The sequence below is a fragment of the Cetorhinus maximus genome, chromosome 6 (assembly GCF_964194155.1).
Source record: "Cetorhinus maximus chromosome 6, sCetMax3.hap1.1, whole genome shotgun sequence".
NCBI lineage: Eukaryota > Metazoa > Chordata > Chondrichthyes > Lamniformes > Cetorhinidae > Cetorhinus > Cetorhinus maximus.
This window is the reverse complement of record NC_135884.1, coordinates 80,647,158-80,667,075: the sequence shown is the minus strand read 5'-3', so window position 1 is coordinate 80,667,075 and position 19,918 is coordinate 80,647,158.

Below are 19,918 nucleotides of genomic sequence, written 5' to 3'. Positions count from 1 at the left end.
AATGATGTCGCTACTTTGTTTAAGACAGGAACCTCGGTAGTTAATTCCATCAAACTCGCTATTGTGAACCAACAGGTCTGAACCTTAAATTCGCAGCTTAAGAAAATTTTAGATAAGTGGCAAGGGATCGAAGACACTGAACTAGGCGCGGGCCAAGACCTGACACGGATAGTTCAGAGCTTGACCGCTGTGCTGGAGGGGCATACGGGGATTATTAGCAAATTAATTGGAATGGGTAAGAACATCCTGGATGATGCAAATGGGAATAATGTTTGCAGTATCGATGGATCATGGGTGCTTGAACAAACACGGGAGAATTTGAGACAAATTCATGGGGGTGTTGTCCCTTTGAGTAACACATGCACATCTTTGTAACCTATCATGACACAATCACGATTTGACCGGTTGCCAGCTCGGGGGTTTAACACGTGTGTTTGGAACTGATGCCGAATGTATAGTAGATAATAACATATTGATAGGCATTGTCTTGTTGATACCTGTTATACCCAAGTCAAAACCCAGCAGGGCGTTATATAGCGCAGAAATTATAGGGGTAATCAGGGGGAATCATTATGTAAAATAAGCTTTCTACAATCAACAGTGAACGATCAGGGTTTCGAATCATTAAAGACCCTTCAGCGTGTCCCAGAGTTCAGGGCCCATGTTAGAAATGCTGCTTGAATTCAGGGCAAGTGTTTGAATTTGAGAGAGAGAGACAACCATTTGCGAACGCGCCCAATGCCCCGCTTCCTGACAGGCTCCAGCCTAAACCACTCACTCCTTCATACAGAAACAGAGGGTAGTCAGCCTCCAATGACGGGCAATTTATACTTTGTCAATGAAGCCTCAAGATCAAGGTGAACAATTGAAACTGACCTGAAACCTACATAAATCAATTGATACAAAAGCCAAATGCAACCAATGCTGGAATCTGACATACAAACAGGGAATGCTGGAAATACGCAGCAGAACAGGCAGCATCTGCGGGAGATAAATAAAGTTACTGTTTCAAGTCGATGGCATTTTACCAGCCAGGGGCAGTGCAATGGGCCACGTTGTCCCTGCAGTAGGAAAGGACATTTGATCAATAATTTCCGGTGGGACCTGGGATCGGGGAGAACTTCATTTGTAACCTACACTTCACATTGGATTTGTGATAATTATCAAACCGAATTAATGTTATGGGTCGACTGTTGGACAATTGCAAATGGATGTGCGGCTATTTGGATGGATGAAAGTTGGTTTCTCGTTTTATTTAATACAAATTGAACCCCGCCAATTCGACTTGCTGCTTTTCATCTCCGTCAGCACCGCCGCTGAACTGATTGCTTTATGTTAATTCACTGATTTGTTTATGGAGTCTTTGCAGTTGATCGCATTTTGTCCTCAGGCATCTGGCTGTTAAAAGAAAGGAGATTGTAGAATGAAGCGGAAACAGTCCGTGCTTGAAGAAACCGTACATCAAATCCTGGATCAACATCATCCTTTAGTATCAATTTTAGTTTTTAAGCACTATACGTTGCACCACAAGCGCTAGATTTGCTGTTAATGCCACAATCATCACATGGACAGGCCAAACAGTTTAAGGACTCCATGTGTCTCCTGCTATCTGTGCTGCGGGAACCGCACACAGTATATCCTTATATTGAGTTAATTAAACGACTGACACTTTCATCTCTGGCGTTACCTAGCACTGGGACAATATTCAGATAGACTAGAAGTCATCGAGACAGGAAATGTATCACACAACAAGGCGCATTTTCAAGCTGTACCGGTTGTGTTAAATATCAACTTGAGGCTGTCAGCTAGATTACATGATAGGAGTTATTCTTGAAGAATAGAAAATTGGAAGCATGGAATACGGAAGATGGGATATGTCCGGGGCATCAGGCTAACTTGCCAAGTAAGTGAGGTTTGACGGAATGTCTAGGAACAGGATCCACCGCAGTGTTAGCAGTGATATACAGACTAGATCTCCAAACAAGGTGGGAGCACGATGAGGTAATGAAAAGCCGATGAAAAGGTTTATTGAAAAGTCAGAATCAAGAATGGTTGATAATGGTTGATAGGAGTCATCAGAGTACATTATTGACCGCAAAAAAAAATTGTGCGAGAGTCGAAGAAGATCCAGGTGAAAATAATGAGTTGACACAGGCAAACAATGAGGCTAACCAGGGTCAAGATCTTACTAGAAGCATCATTTCTAGACTGTCGGTACACTTGTGATGAATGTGGCACAGAAGGGCCTGGGCGACATGTACTGTAATCAGTTCTATTTGTTTATTCATTAAGAACAAATGAGAACATGACTTCAAAGGAGGCACGGACACAGGCTATAATATGATAGCAGATAGGAATGACAGTTTGGCTTCTCACGATTAGTACTCGAATCAGGATATAATATTGGTGGTAGAGAGTGTAGTCAACATTGCGTAGTGTACCGGGCAGAGTCTATTTGAGTGATTGAGAGCTATGCTTTAGATCTGATAAAAAAAGTGAAGAATACCTACGTCGTGTGTTAAAGAATGTCTGAACTTGTACAGCAACAGACAGAGAGTGTTGTAACCTAAATTAGACCATTTCACTCTGCAGGTAAGCTACGGTGTGGCATCCTTTCACTCCAGCCTGTGGGGTTATAATTGCTGAGGAATAATCTAATTGTAAGGTGACTTTAAGACTTCGGGAAGATGGACGGACTTGCAAAGTGAAGGGAAGATGTCGTGTTACCGCCATACCTGCTGTTTATGACTGGCAGATCAACCAGAATCCCGAAACTTGAACACCGATCCTGCGTGTTTCCAACCATGAAAAATGGAAATGGGTGAAAGCGTCTCTGGTCCGCCGATTATAATTTAACCCTCCCCCAAAATGAAACTACCTTTGGATCATGAGCTGGTTACAACAATGCCACAATTGGACATTATAAACCCCCTTTACCCCTCAGTCTGAAATCCGCATTCCATGGAACAGGACGTCGCAAAAACACTTTGTGCACATGCTAAAGGATATTAAGTAAATAGAACAGGCAGTCAGCAAACAGGGAATTCATTAATGCCAGGAGGTGGACACTAAAATGGAATTATCCTAGCTTCGAAAATGGCAGCGGAATTAGAGCAAAATCACGTTGCATTCTATCAGATAGGATTGGTGACAGCACAGGCGAGAGCACTAATAATTCTGATTATTGTTTGTGGTGCGAGAGGAATACATATGGGGTATAGAAATATAAGTCAAGTTAAAGAAATAGCAAGGCACTGAGAGGAAACCAGGATTATGAATAGAAAGAAGGACATAAACACTATTCTTAGAGGTAACTTACGAATGGAAAGCAGTTGATACCTAATATGAGAGAGAAAGAGAGAGGGAGAGATAGAGAGAGAAAGAGTTAAATGTCAACCTAGCGACAAGCTGCAAATGATGTTGTCAAGTTTGGCTGAGATTGTTGAGCTGCGCTCCACAGTTAAGTATCATTAACGTGGATAAACATGTATTGAAGCTCACTCAGAATCAATTGAGGGGTTACCACGAAAATGGGCCATGCAGCTTCGCCAGCTAAGGAAATATGGTGTGCAGGTAGATGCATTTTCTTGAGAGACAGAAAAATGTTTGAAAGTGTGTTTAAATTATTGGCCCGTATCTATTCCATATATAAAATTGTTTTCATGTTCAAGTAAAGAATAATTTTAAGTTCCATTGAATACTTAAATGCAATAATAAAATCATATAAAATATTGCAAAAGAATGATTGTATTCACCGCCTCATTTCAAGTGAGCAACATTAATTTAATAGCAAGACGGTTGAATGAGTAACAGTGAATGCGAGATTGGCGTGTGTGTGTGTAATAGTATCAGAGATGTGTGTGTGAATAGTAATTAGCATGTATAGATTCTTTCATCGGATGTGGGCAAGACCAGCGTTTATTCCCCATCCCTAATTGATTGAGTGGCTCCCGTTCCGGAGAGGAGTTAAGACCCAATGCTGTGGGGTTGGAGTCACATGTAGGTAAGTAGGGAAACATGAATCAACCATATGGGTTTTATGGTCACAGGTGCTGAGAATGACAGATTTGTTAATTGAATTTAAATTCCACCAGGCGCTGCAATGAGTTTTGAACCCGTGTTCCACAGCATTATCCCGGGTATCTGGATTCTAGTATAGTGGCATTACCACTACACCGCCGTCTCACCCAATGAGCAGCAATTGGAAGTGGGAGTGATGGAGTTGAGCTGAGTTGCTGACCCTGCTGTCAGGGGTTTGTGCGCGATAGTGAGTGAGAGCTAGCTGTTAAGTTTGCAATGAGTGAAAGATGGTTGTGTGACTCGCAGTGAATGAGAACTTTGTGTGAGATAGAGTGAGTGATCGATGTGTATAAAGCATCAGTAAGTGACGGATGTATGACAGTAATAGTGAGTGAGTGGCGATGCCAGTAACAGACTGAGACGCTGCTGGGCATAACACTGAATGAGTGATGGATGTTGGCTAACTGGGTGTGAGATTCGTGTGCGATGAAGACTCGGTGAGAAATGTGTGTGAGGAAATGTGACTGGAAGATGTGTGTAAAGTAACAGTGAGTGAGAGATCAGTGCTTGAAGAATACTGGATGACTGATTGTTGTGCGAGTAAGTGAGAGCTGTGTGTCTGAGGCAGAGTAACAGTGAGAGGCGAGTGTGTGAGATGACAGAGTGCGAGATAAATGTGTGTATAAAACTGAGCGATATGCTCGCTTTCTGATGTACTGGATTCATAAGTAATTAAAGAATGAATGAGTGTCAGCCAATGTCTAGGGCAGCAATCCATCCAGATGCCTATTGTCTCAAAAGAAAGGTTCCAGCCTCTTGTTTGCCGCGTGTTTTTGGTGTAATCGCGCGGCAATTTTCGAAGCTCGCAATGAACGTCTTACCTTTAAAGGAAGGCGGATTTAAAATGATCCACAATGAAGATGGTGCCTAACCTGATCACTTTTAGCCCCAACAGGAAACGGTACAAGTTAATGGTTTGGAATCGGCGAAAAATGACGGGAAACAAATAAAAACAGAATGAGGCACAAAGTTTGCATGCGTGACAGAGGGAGATATAAAGGGATACATCTACAGTGAGAGAGTGAGAGAGTGTGAGAGATAGAGGGGGCGGGGTGGGGAGGGGCTTGTGAGTGGAGAGCAAGAAAAATAGAAAATTGATGCCCGCGAGTGTGTTGGGTACAAGTCTGTGCCTTTAAGGGTTTATTTAAATGTCGATACATTTAAAGAACCGCAAAGATGGTCGATCCCAGATACTCCGGGAACAGTAAAACGGAACTACACTTGAACAGCTCCAATTCCTGTAGTACCGCAACATCTCGGGCTCTCTGAGGCCCTTCGGCCCCTCGGCAGATTGCACTGCCAGACCACGGGGTCAGCAACTCAGCTCAGCTCCATCACTCCACTGACACCATTTTCTCCCTCCCTGCTGCCCAGTCAGAGGGAAGTGTTGGATTTTATATTGCCCTATGATTTGAATGAGTCCCAGTGTTAGAGCTGACAATCTCTACACTTTCTCACACGTTCTGACTCCTTGAAGCCAGTGCTGCCGAAACAATCCGACTGGACCCGATATAGGGTATTTACTTTATGAAACAACAGGGCGGGTCTTTTCTCCCTGGGTAAATTTGGTTTATAAAATCATTTTGTCGCGTTACGGAAAAGATTACAATGATATTGATACTTGTGTTTCATTCTTCACTACTTCACATCAGGGACTCTGCCCCCTCCTCCCCTCAGTGTCAGGCAGAAGGCCAATCGGATGCCAATCACGTATCTTCTCATAATCTAGTAATCAAATAAAGTTATTTTTCCTTGAAAAATATTTCATCATTTCTATTGCTCCGTCAATTAGACATTTTTGGCTGGACATTAATATTAATGATTATATAAACAGGTACAGCTCCGATGCCTCATTGTGGTGTTCATAGTTCCTTGTTATAATGCTATTGAGTGATTAGGTTTAACTACATTACCAGCTGCACTAACTCGTGTCAAACCTCACCGAGGTTCTCTCCAGTTTAGTGTTTTGGCGAAGTGGGATTTTAGGCACGAGAATATTTTATCAGAGTCGGTATTGTTCCCTTCCCATCTGTAAGTCGTACATTCCGATGTTTACTTTGAAATAACATGTAACATTTTATATAACATATAACATTTGTCGATACTTCGGGATATAATTCAATCAGCTCACGTCCTTTGTCCAGGCGCTTTGTGGATTTGTCACTGAAATTAAATCGACGAACCCGCTGAACATTTAAGAACATAAAAACGTAAGAAGCAGGAGTAGGCAATTCAGCCCCTCGAGCCTGCTCCGCCATTCAATACGATCATGGCTGAGCTCATTTCGGCCTCAGCTTCAATTTCCCGCCCTCTCCCCATAACCTTTCAACCCATTACTAATTAAAAATCTGTCTATCTCCTCCCTAAATTTATTCAGTGTCCCGGCATCCACTGCACTCTGAGGTAGTGAATTCCACAGATTCACGACCATTTGAGAAAAGTAATTCCTCCTCATCTCTGATTTAAATCCAGTCCCCCTCCCGCTTAGCCTAAAACTATGGCCTCTCGTTATAGAATGCCTCCGAAGGGGAAACATCCGCTCCACGTCTACTTTGTCTATCTCCTTTAGCATCTTATGCACCTCAATTAGATCTCCTCCCATCTTTCTAAACTCTAGCGAGTAGCGGCCTAAACTGCTCAATCTCTTCTCATAAGACAAGCCCCGCATCTCTGGAATCAATCTAGTGAACCTCTTCTGAACCGCCTCCAGTGCAAGCACATCCTTCCCCAAGTAAGGGGACCAAAACTGTGCACAGTGCTCCAGGTGCGGTCTCACCAATGCCTTGTACAGTTGCAACAACACTTCCCTATTTTTCTACTCTTTTCCTTTAGCGATAAATGTCAAAATTCAATTTGCCTTCCTTATTACCTGCTGTACCTGCATACTAGGTTTCAGCGATTCATACACGAGGACATCCAGACCCCTCTGTACATAAGCATTCTGAAGTTTCTCTACATTTAAATAATAGGTTTCCCTTTTATTCTTCCGACAAAAATGGATAACCTCACAATTATCCACGTTAACCTCCATCTGCCAAATTTTGGCCCATTACCCTAACCTGTCCATATCCATTTGTAAGTTTCTTATTTCTTCATTGCAACCTAATTTCCCACCTATTTTGGTGTATTCTGCAAATTTAGCTATCGTACCTCCTATCCCTGAATCCAAGTCATTAATATAGATTGTAAATAGTTGAGGCCCAAGGACCGAACCCTGTGGCACCCCACTAGTTACAGTTTGCCATCCAGAAAAATACCCACTTATCCCGACTCTCTGCTTTTTGTTGGTTAGCCACACCTCTATCCAAGCTAATATATTACCCCTGACTCCGTGTGATCTTATCTTGTATATTAATCTTTTCTGCAGCATCTTATCAAAGGCCTTCTGGAAGTCCAGATATACTACATCTATAGGATCCCCATTATCCACTTTGCTTGTCAAATCTTCAAATAACTCTAGCAAATTCGTCAAACACGATTTACTCTTCATAAAACCATGCTGACTCTGATGGATTGCATTTTGACTTTCCAAATGCCCCATTTCCTTACTTCCTTAATAATGGATTCCAACAATTTCCCAACGACAGAAGTTAAACTGACTGGCCTATAGTTTCCTACTTTCTGCCCGCCCCCCCTCCCCTTTTTGAATAAGGGCATTATATTGGCATTTTTCCAATCCACTGGAACCTTTCCAGAATCAAGGGGATTTTGGAATATTAGAGCCAATTCATCCACTATCTCTGCTGCCACTTTCTTTAAGACCCTGGGATGTAGGCCATCAGATCCTGGGGGCTTGTCGCCCTTTAATCCCAATAGTTTGCGCAGTACTTTTCCTCTAGTGATGGTGATTGTTTTAAGTTCCTCCTTCTCTATATCCTCTGCACTACCTGTTACTATTGGGGTGGTACTAGTGTCCTCCACTGTGAAAACCGAGGCAAAATATTGATTAAGCGTCTCTGTCATTTCTGCGCTCCCCACTATTAACTCCCCAGTCTCGTCCTCCAAGGGATCAACATTCATTTTAGTTACTCCCTTTCCTTTTATAAACTTGTAGAAGTTTTTGCTATCAGTTTTTACGTTTTGCGCAAGTTTTTTTTTCATAATTTACCTTTGCTCTTTTTGCTATTTATTTAGTAACCCTTTGTTGATCTTTATAAGTTTCCCAACCTTCCAACCTGCCACTGACCTTTGCAATTTGGTATGCATTAGTTTTTGCCATTATGTTATCTTTAACTTCCTTGCTCAGCCATGGATGTTTTTTTCCCCCTTTTACCATCTTTCTTCCTCATTGGGATATATTTTACTTGGGAGGAATTGAATATCTCCTTAAATATCTGCCACTGTTCATCAGCTGTCCTACCTTGTTGTCATCCGCCCAGTCCACTCGGACCAAATCTGTCCTCATGCCTATGTAGTTATCTTTGTTTAACTCCAGAACACTAGCTTGGGACTCAAGTTTCTCGCTCTCAAACAGAACTTGAAATTCTAGCATGCTACTCTTCCCTAGAGGATCCTTTACTATGAGGTCATTAATTAATCCCATCTTATTACACAAAACCAAATCCAGAATAGCGTGCTCCCTGGTTGGTTCCACAACATATTTCTCCAAGAAACAATCTCTAATACACTCTATGAACTCTCCCTTGCCAATTTGATTAGTGCAGTCTATATGCATATTAAAATCACCCATGATTATTGCCGTGCCTTTCTTACATGCTCCCAGTATTTCCTGGTTTACACTGTGCCCTCCTGCTGAACTACTATTTGGGGACCTATAGATTACTCCCACTAGGGAATTCTTTCCCCTGCTATTTCTTATTTTTACCCAGACTGACTCTACGTCTTGCTCTCCAGTGCCAAAATCATTCATCATTTTAGCACTGATCTCTTCCTTTACTAACAAAACTACACCACCGCTTTTTCTTTCCTGCCTACCCTTCTGAAGCATTGGGTACCCTTGGATATTCAACTCCCAAACCTGTTCTCCCTGTAACCATGTCTCATTAATCGCCACAAAATCATACTTATTTATCTCTATTGTGCTGTTAACTGATTAGTTTTATTCAGAATTCTACACGCATTCAGATACAAAGCCTTTAAGTTTGCCCTGTTGTCAATTTTCCCTACACTTATATGATTCTTTGGTGCAATATGGCGTTCACACATCCCTTCCTTTCACTTTTTGGTAACAATCAGCCTAGTCACTAACCTGCGCTCTTACCCTCCCCTTAAACTTAGATTTTTTATATTTCCATGGAACTGAACCCCCCCGCCATTATTTAGTTTAATGCCCTATCTACAACCCTAGTTTTGCGATTCGCCAGGACACTGGTCTCCGCATGATTCAAGTGGAGCCCGTCCGAACAGAATAGCTCCCTCTTTCCCCAGTACTGGTGCCAATATCCCATGAATTCGAACCCATTTCTCCCACACCAATCTTTCAGCCACTCACTTACCTCTTTAATCTTATTGAGCATTATTAGTTTAATTCCATGATGTTGTATAGTGTGATTAAAAACTCAATATCGTCCTCGCGTTAACTTAAAATCTAGGGCTGAATAGTAACGGTGCTTATCCGAAGGGAAAAAGAAAGGACTTGCATTTATATAGCGCCGTTCAGGAATCTCCACAGCTCTTTAAAGACATTGATGTATTTTGGAAGTGGGCTTATTTCTGTAATGTCGGAAACACGGCTGCCAATTTGTGCACTGTCCCACAAAGAGCAAAGTGATAATGAGCAGGTCATCGTCTTCTCTGGTGTCGATTGTCGGGATAAATATTCGCTCGGATTCACTTGTTCTACTCCAAAACCGTACCAGGATATCATTTGTGTCCATCTGAAGAGGCTAAATCGAAAGACAACACCTCCGACTGTGCAGCACTCCCTCGCTGCTGCCCGGGAGTGTCAGCCATTCCCCGTGTGTTTAAGCCCAGGAGGGAGATCCGAACTCGCAATCTTTATGACGGAGAAATGAGAGCTGCCAACTGAGTCACACCTGACCCTTGCCCAGGCAGTAAACCTGGAGTCTACACGGAATCGCAGTGCCCGCAGAACGAGCACAGAGAAGAGCGAACTGGCAGATACTGCCGGAAAGGAGGATAGGTTGGATTGGGGAAGATGTCGGATTAGTGAAAATGGACAAAGAGGTGAGACGATGGAAGAGAGGAAGTGGTGTGAAATGAAGGAGCTGAATAGGTAAGAGATCTTTTCTGAACCCAAGACATTGAGATGGACTGCTAGAAATTGGGGAGGAGCAGGGAGGTGACTGTAGCAGTGAGAAATTGGTGGCAGTGAGAGAGAGAAAGGGAGAGAGACAAAGAGCGAGAGAGAGGGAGACAGGGAGAGGGAAAGAGAAGGAGAGAGAAAGAGAGGGAGAGAGAAAGAGAGAAAGAGAGAGAGAGAGGGTGGGGGAGAGACGGAGAAGGAGAGAAAGAGAGAGCGAGAGAGAAAGAAAGAGAGAGAAGGGGAGAGAGAAAAAGAGAGAGAGGAGATTAGAATCCCTATCCTGGAGGAGATCGTGCTCTGAAAGGGAGACTGGATAATGATCCGTTAGGCCCGGATATAAGGGGCGGATGGAATGGAAACCAGACGCCGCTTGTGATAATTGTTGGGCGGGGAGCCGAGCAACTCTTCATGATGGAAGGACAGAGAGGAACATGGGCGCGAAATCTAATTCGGCTGGAGCGCTAAATGGGCGGTAGCTGATCGGGCGTCTATTATTTTAGAATTGAGGATCAGTGGTGACGGATACCCCGTGTCAGGCTCCTGTATGTAACAAAGATACAGTTTAAGTCAGCACTGAAAATCCGAGACTCTTACCCTGACCCCGAACCGTGTAGCTGTCGCTGACTGGGACCCCGAGAGAGACATGGGAAACCTGACAGGTATAAATCGACCCGCTCTCCACAGGGCTAACGGAGCTGGAAACTTGATATAATCCCTCCTCATTCCGTATTACCGTGGAGTTCATCCCAGGAGTAAATTCGATGTCATTTTTTTGCCAAGTGATCTTAACCGCCGCCGGGAAGAAACCAGTTGTACAGAGGAGTGTGAGGGACGGGGAGGACAGGCGGGTAATCTTCACAGATGTTGGCGGCACTGGGAATGGAGTGAGAGACAATGAGTTAATATTAGAACTCATGCATTGTGTTCGAGATGGGAAAGAACAGCCAGCGAACAGGCTAAGGGGCTGTTTCTATTTAGAGAGGAATATTAAAAATCACCATAATAATATAAATAAAGCCTGGTTGCGTTGTTTACAATAATACATTCCAATATTTCATTCTTTATTGTCTTCATGAAGGACCCGGTGACGGGAAAGCCTTGTGACTGAAAAAAGTAAGGTTCTACTCAAACAGATCCCAGACCGTTTAGTGAATGGGGAAATACCTGGAAGAAGCAGTATAACGTGGATAAGTGTGAAGTTATCCACTTCGGTGGGAAAAACAGAATTTCAGAGTATTATTTAAATGGTGATAGATTCGAAAATGTTGCTGTGCAAAGGGACCTGGGTGTCCTTGTATACCAGTCATTGAAAGCAAGCATGCAGGGCCAGCAAGCACCTCCCCATCTGTCAGAATTATCAGCAGCTTTTATTTGCTGATCTCCTTTATGAACGGTTATTTGAGATTTTTTAAAAACTTTTTTACAATCTTGTTTTCTTTTTATAATTGTGTGTAACGAGCTTGTCCTTCGAACTGCCTGGTCCATCCTTCATTACGATCATTGTTCCGTCTCCGGCACTGGAATTCATGGGGAATAATTTGGCTTTACAGCCGGGATCTTATTCTTAACACGGACTGAGTTGGAACAGCCAATGATCATTGCACACACCTTTGCGGGATGGATCTTAATTCTGTTTCATAGAAATGTTCTTTATTTCATGCTTGGAAACCCCATTCTGTCAATATCCCTGTCGCAATCTCACCCGTTAACCTCTGCTGTCGCTGATACAATTATCCGCTTTAAAGGTAGAGCATTTTTTAAACAAGCTGCTCCATTAAATTTGGAGCAGATCCACAGTATAGAGTTCGTGTCCCTAGTGCGAATCTCAGCACCAATCAGAAGACATGCAGAGTTCTACAATCTTTCCTCACTGCAGCTTCTGGCACAGGAACTGATCCCACTGACTGACCTGAGAAAAGGGCACAGGAAGTTTTCCTCACAGGATAAGAGGCGAGATTAAATCTATGAGGAGTGTAACAAACTATCATAAATTGTAATTAAAATCGAGAAGTAGCATCAATAGATCTCTCGCTGTAAGTTTAACCTAGAATCAACCTAAATACATCTCTTTAAGCTTTTGAGTTCGTGCATGTAAATGGTACTAGGTGAGTGTTTATTCAGGGAGCCGGTGCAGACACGATTGTCCAAATGGCCTCCTCCTTCCGCGCCGTGACCACTCTGTGATAAAACATATTACCAAATCCATCAACATAAGTGAAATCTAACATTAATGAAATTAAATCTAATAGTTAAGCAGCAACACGTTGTTAAAAATATTTTTTCCTTTCACTGGTCCCTCCCTGGCTAATGAAGCCTTTGACCTTGGTTTTGCTCTGCTCCCCTGCCCTTTATTACCCTCCGTTTATTCATATTTGTATTTATTTGCTAACCGTTGCTGGGAATTTTACTGCTGTATCCTCAGAGTTGAACAGCTAAGATTTCCGGGGGAAAAAGTCTTTCGAATCCGGATTGCCTGCATACCTCGGGTTGGGAGCAGATTCTTAGAGATCAGAGGATTGAGGGATATGGTTCCAGGATGGACTCTATTCAGAATTTAATGCACTTTATTTTTCGATAATTTCTTAAGTCAAAATAAGTAAAATATCTAATACTTTCCAATTGTTAATATGTGTTATAACACAGATGTAAATGCACGCTGCGGATGAGCGAACATTGATTGACTGTAATCCGAAAGTTTAAGGACCACTGTCCCAGATTGTGTGATGGGTCCGGCTCTGTGTGAACAAACATGTATGTAGCGGGAAATCAATTTCACTGAACCATCCGGGGAGAAAGCGCCTGCTGATCTTGAGATAGAAATTCTCTGATATACACCTGTATAATTTTATCTTGGCCCATTACCTGCAGAGTGACACACACCGTATACAATTAACTCCGTTCCATTCCAATTGGAAATCTTCCCGCTCACTCTGGCGCTGCAATAATAGACTCCGGAATCCGGGAAATTCACATTCAGCAGACGGAGCTCGGGGGGCGGGTGGGACCGTGAGAGCTGCTGGATACAAGGAGACGATTAGAAATGCCCTTGTTTATTATTGAGACATTGGGAATAAAGAAATCACATTAGGTTGCTGGACAGGAGGGTGATCGTGAATATGAGTAGAGTTAATATTCCAAGGCAGGGCGTGAGGGAGGATATGAAGGAAATTAACTCTGAGGAAACAGTACGATATGAGTTAAGATATATTGTGAAATTTGTAGGAATGAGGATTCACTCAGTGGAAAGGCTGAAGGGGGACAATAAAATAGTTAATTAAAATTGCACAGATTGATGGAAACTAACAGATGGCACTGTTCCTAGATCCTGTGCTCACTTTGTCACAGCACCGACTGCCGCCGGTTATGACCAAATAGTTTTGAACAGTCACACATCTGATAAGAAACCGACATCAACTGTTCAGTATTTTAATGACTAAAAAAAAGTAGCGAATTAACATTAAGAAAACGAATATACGGGGTGTGGTGACAGGTGTTGGACAGCAGAAAGTCTGTTTGCAACATCTGAAACAAGCATCCAATGCGTTATTCTTTAAAAACCAGTTCGCAGTTGCCTGAGACTTTGTTCTATCATTGATGAGGCAGGGATTCAGTTTAACGTTAACCGGAATTACCGGGCTAAAATCATTCATTGAAAAGTGATACATGTAAGGTGATGGACACATCTTCAAAATTCAGGCTGAAAGGGACCACACACCGAAACAATTCATTACCTCCCCGATAATACACCAGTCTGCTTATCACAATCTTTATGAACATTAAAATCCCCCATTCAAGCCACTCTGCCTTCGCTACATGTTTGTCTACTGGTTGCATTTACGTGATCCACCTGCTCACTGTTGCTAGCAGGGGCCTATATACAGTCCCCACCACAACTTGAAAGCCTGTTCTGTTTTTCATAATATCCAAAAAGAGAGGTGGAGCAAGAGAGCACGTGGTAGGGCCCAAAGGATGAAAGATGTTATTTCTAAGCAAGTGTCACTTGATAGCACTGTTGATGACTCCTTCCATCACTTTACTGACGATTGAAAGTAGACTGATGGGCTGGTAATTGGCCGGGTTGGATTTGTCCTGCTTGTTGTGGACAGGACATATCTGGACAATTTTCCACATAGCCGGGTAGATGCCAGTGCTGCAGCTGTACTGGGACAGCTTAGCTTAGAGCCCAGCAAGTTCTGGACTCAGGTCATCAGTACTGTTACGGCCCATAGACTTCGCAACATCCAGTACCTTCCGCCGTTTCTTGATATCACATGCAGTGAATCGAATTGGCTGAAGCCTGACATCTGTGATGCTGGGGTCCTCTAGAGGAAGCTGAGATGGATCATCCACTCGGCACTTCTGGCTGAAGATTGTAGCAAATTCTTCAGCCTTATCTTTTACACTGGGCTGTTCCATCATTCAGAATGGGGATATCTGTGGAGCCTCCTCCTCCTGTGAGTTGTTTAATTGCCCACCACCATTCATAACTGGATGTGGCAGGACTGCAGAGCTTAGATCTGATCCATTGGTTGTGGGATCGTTTAGCTCTGTCGATCACTTGCTGCTTATGCTGTTTGGCATGGAAGTAGTCCTGTGTCATAGCTTCACCAGGTTGACATGTCATTTTTAGGTATGCCTGGTGCTGCTCTTAACATGCCCTCCTGCACTCTTTATTGAACCAGTGCCGATTCCCTGGCTTGATGGAAATGGTAGAGTGGGGGATATGCCGGGCCATGAGGCTACAGGTTGCTTTCGAGTACAATTCTGCTGCTGCCGATGGTCCATAGCACCTCGTGAATGCCCAGTTTTGCATTGGTAGATCTGTTTGAAATCTATCCCATTTAGCATGGTGGTTGTGCCACACAACACAACGAGAGCTCAATGTGAAGGCAGGACTTCGTCTACACAAGCATCTTTCCTACCGATACTGTCATGGACAGGTCCATCTGCGACACGCATGTGGGGAGGCCGAAGTCATGTCTCTTATTGGTTCCCTCGCCACTTGCCACAGTTCTAGCCTAGAAGTTATGTTCATTAGGACTTGGTCAGTAGTGATGCTACCGAGCCACTCTTGGTGACAGATATGGAAGTCCCCACTCAGGGACTTTGTTATTTCCTTGCTCATATTTGACCTAATGTTATGAGGCTTCATGGGGCTCAGAGTCCAGAACAAATACCTCCCGATTGTATACCATTGAGTCACCAACTCTGCTGGCTCTGTCCTGTCGGTGGGACTTGAATAGTCTGTGGGAGAGCTTTCCAAATCTTGGCAGGAGGTGCTTCATAGTCGATAGGGGAGGGTTTGTCGTAGTCATTTCTGGGGCCTCGGATGGTGACCGGTGATCCATTTGGTTTCATTCCTTCCTGTAGGCTTTATAGTGGCTTCATACAACTGAGGGGCTTGCTCGGTTATTTCACAGTTTATTTTGGAGCCAGCTACATTGCTGTGGTTCTAGGGTCACCTATAGGGCAGGCCCAGATATAAGGGCAGATGATTCCCTTTCCTAAAGTACATTAGTGAACCAAATTCAGTTCCTGACCACCCACAATCGGCAATGGTTTCACGTTCACTATTACAGAGACCAGCTTCTTAATTCCAGCGGCCCGTGGTGGGATTAGAACCCCTGTCCCCAGAGCCTCTTGATTACTGCGCCATGGCCTCCGGCACTTTTACAAACCTCCCTCAAATTACACTGCTTACCCCAAATATAGAAGCTGTTCTAAGTGTATACAGTTAATATAGTGAGACAGTCAGGAAGTGCTAATCAGTCTAGGCGTGTTTTCAGAGCAGAGTACCAAAGAACTTCTACTAGTGCGTCTGTTCATATTTCTGGACGCTCAAAGCCACATGAATTAATTTAAGACCCCGATGCTGAGATTATTCCCATGTAATTTACGTCTGTGACATGTAATCATGCCTTGAGATGTAAGGCTGCACCACACATAAGCAATATTTACTTGAATCTTTGTTTTGTTTGTGTGAAAGATAAAACAATGTTGATAGTTGCTAAACATGCTACATTTGCAGTTCGTTTCCAGACATGTGGGCTATCCATAATTCTTCCACAAGATGCATTGATGGCCTGCTTATTGTGCTTATTATGACCCCATTGTAGAATTTCAACGACCTAATCTAAACCATGTCTTAATTTTTATTATATATAACACATTCTTATAACACAAATGCGTTAAAATTTACTTCCTTATTGTATTATTTGCTACCTTTCACCTGGAGTTTAACAGTTGCCCCTTCACTGCACCATTGAACTCATGATCAGTAATGCTCATCATTAGTATCTTGGTGCAATGTCCTAGTTCTTGATTTGTTTTCAGCTGGTTCCCTTGGTTCTTCCCCTTTGAAATGTCATTTCTCAACTTTTCAGTGATTAATAGATTCCGTCATGTAGTGTGGGTAATCATCTACAGTTCCGATGTTTTTTCCACCTGAGCCCAATTCTCTCCACCTATTTTCCTCTGATAATTTACGCATTCGCTATGCAACAAATCTACTGTTCATAATGTAGTCAAATGAACGCAAAATACTGCAGATGCTGGAAATCCGAAATAACAACTGAAAATGATGGAAAACCTCAGCAGCATTTCTAGCAGCATCTGCGGAGAGACCGAGTTAATGTCTGGGGTCCAATATGGTGCTTCGGAACTGGGGATAGCGGAAATGGGGTATCTTTTAGCTTGTTGAAAAGAGGTGGGGTGGGTGGTTGGGAGGTGGGGGGGGGTGGGGGGGGGGGGGGGGGGGAGGGGGGAAGGTGGCGTGGGGGGGCAGGTGGAGCTAAACAGAACACCAGGAATAGGTAAGGGAGCAGAAGTGATTAAATGACAAAGGTGTCATGGAGCACAAGAAAAAGGGATCTGTAATGATAGCATTAAAGACTCAAGCAGGTGTTTATATCAGAATAAAGTTCAGCACTGTCTGAAAGCGAAATGGCAGAATGTGTTAATGGCAGAAAAAGGGTCAGCGCTGTCTGAGAGCAAAACATGAAAACAAGATGCAGACTGGTACTTGGGGAAAAGAAATAAAACATTTTTTGGAGGACAGGGTTCATGGCCTAATGTTGTTGAACTCAATGTTAAGTCCAGAATGCTATAAAGTGCCTATTTGGAAGATGAGGTGCTGTTCCTCCAGCTTGCTTTTGAACTCACTGGGACATAGCAGCAGGTCAAGGACGGGCATGTGAGCATGAGAGCAGGACAATGTATTGAAATGGCAAGCGACAGGAAGGTCTGGGCCATGCTTCCGGACAGACCGAAGGTGTTTCACAAAATGGCCACCCAGCCTGTGTTTAGGATCCGCAATGCAGGGGAGACCACACTGGGAACAGCAGATGCAGTAGACCAAATTGAAGGAGGTACAAGTGAAGCGCTGCTTCAGCTGGAAGGAGTGTATGGGGCCTTAGATGTTGAAGAGGGAGGAGGTAAAGAGGCAGGTGTTGCACCTCCTGCAATTGCATGGGATGGATCTGTGCAAAGAAGATGAGGAGTTGAGGGTGTTGGAGGAGTGGACCAGGGTCTCACGGAGGGAATGGTCCCTACGGAATGCTGATGGGGTGGGGGTGGTGGTGAGGGGAAGATGTGTTTGATGGTGGCATCATGCTAGATTTGGTGGAAATAGTGGAGGATGATTCTTTGAATGTAGAAGGTGGTGGGCTGGATGCTGAGGACGACGGGAACGCTATCATGGTTCCAGGAGGAACAGGGTGCGAGAAATGGGTCAGACATGGTTGGAGGCCCTGTCAACCACAGTGAACAGCGGGGGCAGGGTGGGGTGCAGAGTTGGACGGGAGAAGTCTCGGCTGAGAAAAAGGAGCAGACCCGTCAGAAGTGCTGTTGTGGAAGGTAGCATCACTGGAATAGTTGAGGCGGAGATTGAGAAACTGAGAGAATAGAATGGAGTCCATAAACGAAACACAGTGTGAGGAGGTGGAGTAAAGGGATCTCCATTGGTCAATTCGTTTTGGCTGTCCAATTTCATTCCGTTTCAAGTGTGGATTGCCCAGACAGAGCACATTAACATTCTCTCGCGGTATGAATGCAGACTCTGTTCTAAAGGTGAGATGACACTGTGCTGACTCAGAGCCTAACTAACTTCTACAGACAGTAAACAGTAACTCCCTAAACGAGTGCTTCCTTTACTTAACAAATTGAGTTGCTAGTGCTGACTATCAAGTAGTTAAACTTCATCTCATGTACATATCATTGCTGCGCACAAATATCACGAAATGCTGCTTCATTGTGAATTAACGCTCAGGAAAAAAGACCAGATCTTTCAACACCGAAAGTGGCAACTGTCGAGAATTCCTCCACAGTTGCTCTTTATGACTCATCGGGAGACATGTGCAGTAAGTGTCCGGGAATCACAGGCACTGAGCTCTGGGTTGGAAGCTTGAGCTACATATGCAAGACTTTCCTGGATACTTACCCCTGTATTGTTCCGCTGTTTAATTTCGGGTCTAAGTTAGTGATGAACGGTGAAACCCAAACCTCCTCCCCGACCCAACTTTCTTCACCTCAATGTGACTGCCATCTAACGCAGACCTGACTACCCATTAACCCGACGTGGGTGCCCACCACTCCCCGACTACCTACCCCACAAACAGACTACACAGCCGCCGGCCCGACACCACTTCCCACATACCAGTCTGCCCACCCCCGACCCGAATAGCTCCTGTCCAGGACACATATCTGCCCGAGACCACCTGTGAACTGGTTACCCACTCCTGGCCCATCGACCTACGTCTAAGCCGATGGTGCATCGCCTGACACGACCAACCTGCCGCACAAACCTAACAATCCGGAGCAGGCTAGCCAAACCGCCACCCAACTGGCTCTCCCCTGATCCGACCACCCAATCTGAATACCCACCTCCGATCCTATTGCATCTGACCAGACTGCCCCCCCGCACCCAGCTCCGCAGGCCCTGACCCAATTACCTGCCTAACACGACTACCCAAAACCCGACACAACTACCACCCAATGACGCAGTTACCCACCACCCGGGCCACCTGCCCAGCCCATGAGCCAAGGCTGCACCTCCGACCTGACGGCCTCCACCCTGATCCACCTCCTGGCCCATCTCCCGCCCCCCCTGAAATGACTGCCAACTCTCTGAATCGATACCTCACCCACCGGATTGACTCTCCATCCCTCCGGCCGGACTACCCAACCCCAGACCCGGCATTGCTTTCAGAACAAAAAACTGTAGAGAAGTGGCCCTGAAATACGCCAGCCTCCAACAATGTGCCCAATGTGATATTGCTCAGAATTCCTTTTAGTTATTGTGTAGAGTGAGGGCACGAATCGCGACCAGATATTACATTTGCTGATGAAGATGGTTGTTAAGTTCTTACAGATCATTTCCGCTTCGAGACACCTGCATCCTGTAATTCTCTGTCACTAGAGTCTGAAAGGGATTTGCAGGTTGTGTAAATGGAGATCACCCCCCGCCGCCCACTCTATTTGATTTATGAAGACACCTCGTCCATTCATTTCATACTAAATAGCACTACCTCAACCAACCAACCCTGTCCTTGATTAGTCAATTAAGCAAGATCGATTGCAATCGATATGGTGAATGTGTTGAGTTTAATCGGAGTT